The 10,850-nt window shown below is 39.7% G+C and overlaps 1 non-coding gene across 1 annotated transcript; it reads left to right on the forward strand.

Moving 5' to 3' along the window:
* The first annotated feature begins 3,395 nt into the window (after positions 1–3,395).
* On the forward strand, positions 3,396–3,502 carry LOC112535702. The gene has a single exon (XR_003079785.1). It is a non-coding gene; the product is annotated as a small nucleolar RNA R71 (small nucleolar RNA).
* The last annotated feature ends 7,348 nt before the right edge of the window (positions 3,503–10,850 follow it).

The raw sequence follows: 10,850 nt of genomic DNA on the forward strand, positions 1-10,850 counted from the left end.
AAACTATCTCCCCTGCTTGTAATCGTGTAAGCTAATAAGGTATGGAGATATCGAAGATGATCCGGAAGGCTAGACGCCTTAGACCTGCTGGGGTAGTACGATTTCGGTCTAAGTACCAATGAGTTCCACATGGTGTCGTACGATATTGGGTTGATGTAGAGACATTCCTGATACTCCTTCCCCGAGATCTCCTGTTCAGTCCATAATCCCAAGTGCATGTCGAATTATGGGATTAACATTGAGAACTCCCTTCCTCTAAGTTTGAAGTAAACTGCATCAGGCTTATGCCAGTTTGTCATCTGTTGCTGTAGGAAGAAGGTGTTGAGGAATTCAATCGTAAGCTCACGATAGGTTGGCTCAATGATGTTGAAGAATCGCACATATGGCAGAGTTTCGAATAGAGTGTGCACATCCTGAGCCAATCCCACTCTTTCCAGGGATACGAAGTCGATGCAACGACCCGCCATCACTTGCTTTCATCTCATGACTTGGAATTGACTTTCGTTATCTACATAAGGGAATGTCCATAATGTATGATGACTAGGTGCAGGTGGATTTGCAGCTGGTGCTCTTCCGGCTCGGACTAGTTCTTTATTCTTGGTGGAGTCATGGTCTTTGGTCTTTGGTTTTGGTCTTTGGTGAAGTAGAGGAAGATGTTCCTTCGCCACGCGAGCGCTTGCTGGTAGCGACGCATTTCGGTTGCTTTCTATGTGATTGATCGTGGTCCCTCATATTACCTAATACAATGAATCATTAGTATTGAATAAGAAATCAAGTTAATCAGGAATTCTACTGAAAATTAAACAGCATAACAGCTATAATTCGACTAACAGAAAACTTTAGACTTAATAAAAGACTAAAGCCTCAATCTCCTGTATAAACTAATTAGCAAATACATTCCAGCCTACTTTATCGTGCACCAACTAAAGCAAAGTTATGCTAACAATTGTTCATAATAAAATGCCATAGATAAACTTTATTGCTGTCAAACCCCACACTTATCATTTCATAATCAAATTCATAGCAAACATAGCAACTAATATAAACTAAATCTAACTGAGGTAATATTGAAGTAGTGTAACAATGTAAAACTACCAAAACATACTAGCATGTCCTAAAAGAAATAAATGCATAAAAGAAAAATCAAAATGAAGCAAATAAAAGCAAAAGGGGAAGAGACTTACTTGAAATTGCTGAGAAAGGTAAGAAAAATCAGAGATAAGGAAGAAAACAGCACCTTGGAGCTTGAAAGGGGGCAGGAAAATTTTGAAAACTCCCCTTTTCATAGGCATGGGGTTCAGCATGGGCGAGGGCAAGGCCATGCTGGTCAGCACGGCCAAGACTCAACCCTTGCTAGTCCATAAAGCTTCATTATGGCACCCTTTGTCATGGGTGGGGGCACGGCCGTGCTGATCAGCACAACCTGGTGTTGCTGCCCGTGGTGCCTTTAGAAGCCGTGGTGAACTGCTGAATTCCCAAATTCCATATGTGTTTCCTCATCACGGGCTTGACCCTAGTCGTGCTGATCAGCACGGTCTGGTGTTGCAGCCCGTGATGGCCACGGAAACCGTGGTGAAAGGGTGGATTCCGAGCTTTCCTTCGCCATCTCGAGTCGCTGAACTCCCTACCTGCATTTGACATATATACAGACACATTTAGGCCATAAATCAAACGGGGAAGTCCGTCTTCACCAGTTGCCAACTTAAATTAGTCAAACCCAAGATTCATACAACTATGTTTAATTATTAAGTAAGTTTTCTAACTACCATCAAGCATGCAAACGACTAACAAAATAAAAATGTTAATAAAAGCATAAAATTAAAATTTTGGGGTCCCTCCCAAAAAGCGCTTCTTTTTTATCGAGTCCTTAGCTGGACTCTGCAGTAGCATCCCTGCACTGTTGGCAAATTGAGAAGGTGGGCGCATTGTAAGTTGGGGCCTGAGGCATATAACCGCAAGGAGGCGGTCCAATGGGTGCAGTAGATGGCCAAGAAGGTGCTCTTCATGCCGAGTTGGGATGTCCAGTCATCCACTCCCAATCCTGTCTAGATGACCTGTCATAAACAAACTTGCAAGTACCCTTCTCGGGTGTATCATAGTGCGAAGTTTCAAATTGATGCAAGTTATTTTCTTTAAAAGAGTGACACACATCAACAGGCAAAGAAGCATGCAGAGCAGAATCTATTAGTATATCCTATGGTGGTTTATCACATGCAAAACCAATCCCGTCAATAGCACAAATGGCGTGAACATGATTGGCGGGAGGACTCTCGAATGGGGGTAAACTGAAAGTAACACAGTCATTCCCTACATTAAGCTCTAGCTTTCCCTCGAATACATCTATTTTGGCTCTAGCCGTGGCAAGGAAAGGTCTCCCTAAAATCAAAGGCACACCATGCTCATTATCCATATCCATAACCACAAAGTCCACAGGAAAGATGAATTTATCTACCTTGACTAGCACATTCTCTACAATCCCCCTAGGAAGCTTAACAGAATGATCAGCTAATCGAATACATATCCTAGTGGGTTTTGCTTCCCCTAAACCTAGCTTATTAAACATACTTGTGGGCATTACATTTATGCTAGCGCCTAAATCAGCTAATGCATCATCAACACATAAGTTACCCAAAGTGCAAGGAATAGTAAAACTCCCTAGGTCGTGACGTTTCTCTAGTAACTTGCTCTGAAACACTGCTGAGCACTCTTCATTAAGCTTTATGAATGCTACCTCTTCCAGCTTGCTTTTGTTGCTAAGTATGTCCTTTAAGAATTTGGCATACTTTGGCATTTGCTTCAATACATCAATAAAAGGAAAGTTAATATGCAATTGTCTAAAAATATCCAAAAGCTTACTGAACTGCTCTTGTGCTTCTACTTGCTTCAATCTAGCAGGATAAAGAATCCTAGGTTGATACTTCCTAACTGGGATTGGTTTCACCTTTTGCCTTTCAGGTTCCTTAACCTTACTGCTCGCCTTGATCTACACATCAATAGTGACATCATCAACAACAGGCTTAGAAGGAGCTTAAACAAACTTACCCGAGCACAAAGTGATGGCGTTCACGTGCTCCCTCGGGTTAGACTCAATGGTACCGGGGAGTACTCCTTGTTGCCTTTCGGACAACATCTGAAGCTAGTCTATTTTCTTGGTCAGAAGCTCCACTTGAGCTGCCAAGGCTGCTGTGGAGTCTAACTGGTTGACCATTCCTTGTTTGACCGGCTGACTCCTAGAGGATTGACACTGGTAGTTGTTCATGGCCATCTCCTATATCAGGTTCTGCGCCTGCTCTAGCGTCTTGCTGTTCAAAGCTCCACCTGCTGCAGCGTCCACCATTAGCCTCGTAGCAAGGTTCAAACCGCTATAAAAGGTCTGAACCTGCATCCATATTGGTAGACCGTGGTGTGGATAGCATCTCAACAAGTCCTTATACCTCTCACAGGCGTCGTAAATGCTCTCGTCGTCCATCTGCACAAAAGAAGAAATGTCATTTCTCAATTTAGCAGTTTTAGCTAGAGGAAAGTACTTATAAAGAAATTTTTCAGCCAAAGGTTTCCAGGTCGTAATAGTGTGCGGTGGAAGGGACTGTAGCCATCTCTTTGCTCTATCCTTTAAAGAAAATGGAAATAATCTCAGCCGGATGGCATCATCGGTAGTTCCATTTATCTTGAAAGTGTCACATATCTCCAAAAAGTTGGCTATATGGGCATTGGGATCCTCTCTTGGTAGCCCCCCAAACCGTACACTTTGTTGTACCATCTGGATCACATTTAGTTTTATCTCAAAATTGTTAGCTGCCACCGTCGGTCTGAGTATACTCGTTCATGTCCCATCCAATGATGTTCTAGTAAACTCGTACATCGTTTTGTTGGCGTCCGTCGCGGCATTTCCATTGTGATTCTCCATCCCTTCTAGTCTATCAACAGGTACCTTAACCTCAATCTCCTCCTCTTCTAATTGCAAACGCTTCCTTAAAAGTCTGAGGGATCGTTCTGGATCAGACAGAGGCTCTATAAGATTAGAGTTTGAGCTCCTGGTCATAAACTACCTACAAATGGAATGTAGCGACCGAAAAATAAAAGTAGTTAAAATAATGAAAGAATAAAATAAAGCAAAATAAAGATAGAAAAATAAATATGGCTAAATTAACAAAAACACAAGTTCGCTCTAGTTCACACAAAAAGTCTCCCCGGCAACAGCGCCAAAAACTTGATAGGCTATTTATGTAGCTACAATTTAAGGGAGTGAACCTATCGATGCAGACTAGCACAAACGGTAGTATCAAGATTGTATTCTCGGGAAAGGATGATCTTAGACTTACTGTAGCGTATTATATTATCTAACCTAAACAAATCAATGAAGGTTTATGCTATGATTAAATATGAATAAACACTTAATTAAATGTCAAATAATCTGAAAGAATTTAGGAAAACTCTAGAAGGAAAAAAGCAAACCCTAGGGGACCTAAGTTAATTGGATTTTAGTGAAGATAGAGATTAAATTGATTATTAATTGCAATTACCCATGGACGAAGTCTTAACTAAATTCGGTCTCCCTCTCGAGATAACCGAATTCCTAAACCTAATAACCTAAAGTTGGAATCTCTTCCTAACGATCGATTATTCGATTAGCATTAAGGTTTAACCCACCTCTATTAAGCTTTGTTAATTCTTAATCCGGCTAGTCAATTACCCTTATTTCTAAGTGATTATTAACCAGTTCTTGCTATTCAAATTTTCAATTACTAAACGAATTTCTCAATTACATAAAGCAATCTAAATACCACAATTCACAACGTCTCATGAATAAAGTGATTTCTCATTAATAATGAAAGCAAAAAGAATCAAGAATTGATAATCAAAATCTCATAACATTAAAATCAATCCAACAACATAGGAACCCCAATTGGGTTTGACAATTTAGCTACTCATACTAATAAGCATCACAAATAAAGAATAGATTCAAAAAAGTAAATTAAAAGCATGTACACCCTTCTTCTTCAAGTTGGATGAGAAACCCTAAATTTCCAATTCAGAATAGCAAACCCTAATTTGCCTATTGAATGCTCCAACATCTTGTCTTGATCTTCAATTTGATGTTAAAACCAAATGTAATCCTTCTTTCAATTGATGAAATGATCTCCCAAGGTCGAGAATTAAGGTCCGGAAACAAATGATTTAAGTTTGTATAATGGAGATCAAGTCAGAAAATCGAACCCTAATTCACCAAATCATTTTTGCCTATATAGTCCCTTCAGCACGGCCGTGGTCAAGCCTGTGCTGATCAGCGCGGGCAGAGTCCAGGCCGTGCTGGACCTATGCATTCAGCGTCTGTTGACCTCTTCCAGGCCATGCCCTAGCCGGTGCTGAGCCACCACGGGCCGTGGTGGCTAGGGAAACCGTGCCAAAATGGCACTTTTAGAGGTCACCTACTTGACAATTCAGCATGGCCGAAGTCTAGGTCGTGCTCAACCTCGGAATGCTAGTCCTTGCTCAATTTGATGGATTCTGGTCCATAATTGCGCGTATTTCCCTCGATTATTGATAATGTCCTTCGATAATGACCTGAAACGTGAAAGGAACCAAAAAATAGGTGATTCTAGCATAAAATGAGATAATTATGCACAAGAATGTAAACAATTGGGCATGTAAATATGTATAATATGATGCCTATCAGTTAATCACTAAAAAGCTCGGCCATAGACTCAATTACTCCAACCTTCAAACATACTTTAAAGGTTCCTATCGCTTTTCTTTTAGTATCATCATAGGCTCGGATAATGGTGGAACTAGTTTCTAAATTCTTATGCTCAATGCCATATTTTCTAAGAAACTTTAATGGACAAATGTTGATGCTAGACCCATCATCAACCATCACACATCCACTTTTCACTCCCTTTACAATAGCCTTATTGTATAGCGAGCGGTTATGGCTTCTCCTTTCCAAGGGTAGTTCTTATCTGAAAAGGATAGCACTCGTTTTCTCTCCTGAATCGCTAAAGCAGCTTACTAGGGTGTAGACTGAGTAAGTACCAAAATCTTATGCAGCGCTCTTGCTATGGCAGTTATGTACTTGGATGAACACTTCAGAAGTTCCAAAACCGAAATGTTGGCTTAGGTCCTTCTCAACTTTGCCATAATCAATCCTTCCTTTTCATCTCTCACAGCTTGCTCTTCCTTTTGTCTCTTCACTTCATCTTTTGGGATTGTTTTCCTAGAGCTTTTCATTTCAGGTTCTTTTTCTATTTCTAGTTTCTCTTATTTCTTTTCTTTCGATTCCTTCAATATTACCTTCTCTTGATCATTATACACCCTTCCACCTCGAGTCACTCCATCTACTGACTCGCTAGTTAGTTTGGAAGTTGACCCTTGAATTTCTACCTATATGTCTAGCAGTTCTACACTCCCTACTGATTATTTTCTCTACTCTCAAGTGTTTTCCATATATTGATATTCCGAGGCATATCTTATTGTGTCTAGAAACTTTTCTAAAAATTATGTATTACGGCCACAAGCGCGTACTTTCCTTCACACTCATTCTTTTCTCTCTCTCATTGGCTTATTTTCTCTCTCTCACTTCCTTCTCTTATTTTCTTTTCCTCAAAGGTTTCCGGTATCACTTTCGCGGCCTCCAATACAAAGCTTTCTGGCAGTCTAGAACTGATCATCGTTATTTTATAGTTCGACAGTGGTACTCTGTTGTAGTTTGGCAAGGGGTTAGGGCGTTTCACCTTTAGATCCATGATCTTACATTGTTAATCAAAATTTGTATATCATTCCTTAAGCTCCTACAATAGTCAGTATTATGACTTGCCAACTAGTGATAATGGCAAAAAGCATTTGAGTTGTTTCCCGTTTGAGTTACCCCGCGTCTTGGCTGGGGAGCCTCATTCTGCAAATTTAGTTGCTACAGCTTAGTCATAACCTGCGAAAGAGGCACTGGCAATCGCGAGTACCTCTATGAAGCTGCAGAATTTATCCCAATTTGAGAGACACTAACCTCTTTCGATGTCGAACTGCTAGGAATACTTCTCTTGTATCCTCCTTTCTTCTGCTCAATTTCTTCAATAGTTGTGGCACATTCGCTAAAGTCCTCAAACGTTATGAGTAGGATTGCAGCCAACTTGGTGTGCCCTTCGTTATATACCACACTTGATCCCACTCGGAAGGTCTAGTTACAGTCTTGGCTTCCTTTTCTTTGAAGTGCAGTATGAAATCTGAGATGCTCTTATTAGGCAATTGTTTTGCCATTTCTAGGTCACGCGTAGTGACCTCTATTTCTAAATTGTAATCATATTAGCCTACAAACTTTACAACCATCTCTTTCTAATCACTACGGAACTTCTCATCCAGTTGCCAGTACCAGCAGTTAGCCTGTCCCTCAAGATATAGCTCAAAGAACTTAACAATCTATTCCTTGATGAGATCCTGACATGTCGACATGGCCATCCTGTACGAGTTGATGAAGGCATGGGGATTGCCTATGCCATCAAACTTTGGCAAGTTTGGTAAATTAATCTTTTTCGCCTTGGTAGTCACTTCTATCGATTCTTCTATTTCATCTATTACCTTCCAGCCTTTGATCCTCAACATTTTCTGAAGCTTCTCAATCTGCTTTTCCATCTCCTTGACCCTGGGATCTTCGGCAACCGAAACCCCTAGTACAACTTTCTGTTTAACCTGATTCTTCTCTTCTGCATTGGTAAACTCATACGTATTACCACCATTCTTGTCCTTCTTTGAAGCTTGACCAAAATCCAGCACCAGTAGATTTTTTAGATTTGTACCAATACCATCCACCCCAGTAGTGGTGCCATTGTTGTCTTGTGCTGCAAGTGCAGGCAGTGCTATAAGAGCAAGAGGGGTTAATTGTTGTTGCAAGGTTAGAGCTTGGATTGCTTCAGCCTGTTGCCTCCTTAATCCCATCAGACTCTGCATCTGAGTCTTAACACTTTCTGTGTCACTATGGACAACTTCTAATTCAGCATTGTGGGATGCTTCTGGATAGTTTTTCATTTCGATGCTTTTTTGTCTAGTTAATCTACGACATGTTTTGTCCCAAGAGATTTTGGCCTTTTGATAAATGAAAAAATTAGAGATAACGAATGCATGTATAAAATGCAAAATGCATGTATCAACGTGTGCATGAAATGCATGTATGCACTCTTCTCGAGCGAACAGACAGCCAATTTCTTAAAAAAAATAAAGGATCCATTCAAAAGCATAAAGATAATAACCATCTTTTTTTGTCCAACGAGTATAAGCGATCATAACACTGTTCTTAAACCATATAAGTTACCAAGTACTTGTCCAAAAGGACTTGATTATAAAACATGAATATGATTGGGAAACTACATTATCAAGTTATATTCCAGTAATTCCATCTCAAAGAGCTGGTCCTCAATGATGATCTTCTTGTCTAGCAGCTGTTGAACGTCCTTCTTGAGACGAATGCACTTATCAATATCATGTGCATACAAACCATGGTATAAGCAGTAGTTGTCCGTCTCACAACTAATGCAAGCATGTACCCTCTAGGATGATACTAGTTTGGTAGGCAGCAATCCTTGATGATGAAGGTCCACTAGAATATTGGAGTAAGACATGAAAGGTTGAATATACTTCTTCCTTTTCTTGCTTGAGGCACTTGGCTTTATCCTAGGCTTTGGCTCATCTTCTCGGCGATCCTTTCTTCTCAATCTCTTCGTCCATCACTCTTGAGGCAACAATCGTCATTTCCTGACGGCTCTGCTTTAGAAAGTACAAAATCTTATCCAGCTCATAAGACATTTTCCCCACTAAGCGAAATAGGGACCTGACCTGGACTTGAGGACATTGATCTCATCCTTAAGGCTTATAAAGTCCACTTGAATCTCGAAATCCATCAGTATCTACTTCATATGAAGAAGAGAAATGGCTATAAGTAAAAGGTTAGGTGCATATATGTCATGGATGCACATGTAATGTTCACCAAAAGAGAAAAGGTTTACAACCATAAAGTTTATTCACAACCCAATCACAATCAAGTATGTGTGTTCCAGTAGATGTAAACAAATATGTTCACCTCTCATGCAGCTCTCCCTTCCAAATGGCGAAGTCTTCTTTCCTAGGTATTTTGGTTTAGTTGAGCCATCAAGAGGGGATGGTCGAAGCTCGATTCTCTCTAATAGTTGACACTTAGGCTTAAGCTAACCCATAATTAGGAATTCTCCACTAGACGTTTGCAAGCCTCGCATTCTAAGAGAGATTAAACTTTCATTCGTTATCTCTTGATCACGCGTTTCTCAAACATTCATCATGGGGAGGAATTTCTAATTATGAATAGTCTAAATCTGAGTTTCAAGCACTAACAGTGAAATAAAGTCATAAATCATACTCATTAATTGTCGTAATGCACTCGTGCTACTATTTCACCAATTATTGGGTATTGCACCTTTGTACCAATCCCAATAAGTGTTGGTATTTTAAGTGGTTCTGAGTGCGTTAAGAAAATAATGAGAAAGAGTCACAAGGTTAATCCAGGCAAACATATATTCACATGTTATTTGGAAACCTAGAGGAAGGATCTACGTCACCATATGAGCTTTGGCTAGGATAAACAAGTTTAGTTTCCCTTGGCAAGAAGAACCCTTTTTATATTAGAGGAGGCTTATCCCTTTTATATAGCTAGGTGAGAGTTTTATTGTTTCTTGACATAATAAGCCTTTTTGCCCCCAATACGTGTGCAAGGGAATAATCATCACCAACACATGTCGTCTCCCATTTGAATGGAATTAGGATATCCCACATATTAGTGCCACCGGGTAAAGATTGGGTTAACTTAACTTTAATGCAAATGATACAAAGCTAGATTAATAAAATCAAAAAAATGAAAAGCCTCGAAGTCAATCAGAATCAACTCTTTATTAAGTCCCCAGCGGAGTCGCCAATGTGAGTGCGACTTATTTTCATTAAGTTGGGCCCAAGAGTAGTAGCGACCGTGTCATTGTGTTGAAGGTTATCTCATTTGTACTAGGCTCGATTCAAAAGTGTGCCATTTGGGAAGAGGTCTTAAAGGATCACAACAACCATGGTGACCATGAATTATTGAAGAAGTCTAGAATCACCACCTAGGTAAAATAACTGGGACAAATATAGAGAGGGGCGAAGGATGGCTATTCGAATTCCTTGCAGAGAGCCTAAATTTTCCCTCACTGAATCAGAGATCTGGGTTCAAAAACTTATGTACATGCTGGGAAAGGATTAGGCAAACAAACATGCCTAGACACACAGTTCGGTCTCCACTAGACTCTAAGGCTTTTGGTTTCCCTAATCATACTAACCTGGCTTAGTTACTAGCCATTTTATTACAATGACATTTTATTATCTTGTTTTAATCATGCATAGAATGAGGAAAGGAAATTACTAACCTAGCATACATCTTCTATGGAAGGCATATTGGTGCCACTAGGACTAAGGGAGGTACGTTGGTACCTTAGATATTATCTGACATTTTAGTTTAGCATGTGAGGTGATCAATCAACCAATTTCGATTCACCTTTAGCATGTAAGCTGAAATCTAATGTGCAAAAGCAAAAAATAAATATAAAGAATGAGAAGGAAGGAATTAATGGAGTACAAACTAGATGAGCAATTATAAAAGGGGAATAACTAATATCCTAAATGAACTTAAACCAACCAACAAAGATACTAAAAACAATCAAAAATATCCAAGCAAGACTAAATTTCATCCTCACTAAAGGGGTTATGAACATTTGGGCTAACAAAATCTGTGCTTATAGAATAAAAAGTCAGTCTAATGTTCATGGAATAATTAAAATAATAGCAATGATGTAGTTAATCACTATTGA

Source organism: Ricinus communis, chromosome 6 (genome assembly GCF_019578655.1).
Source record: "Ricinus communis isolate WT05 ecotype wild-type chromosome 6, ASM1957865v1, whole genome shotgun sequence".
In the NCBI taxonomy this organism is placed as follows: Eukaryota; Viridiplantae; Streptophyta; class Magnoliopsida; order Malpighiales; family Euphorbiaceae; genus Ricinus; species Ricinus communis.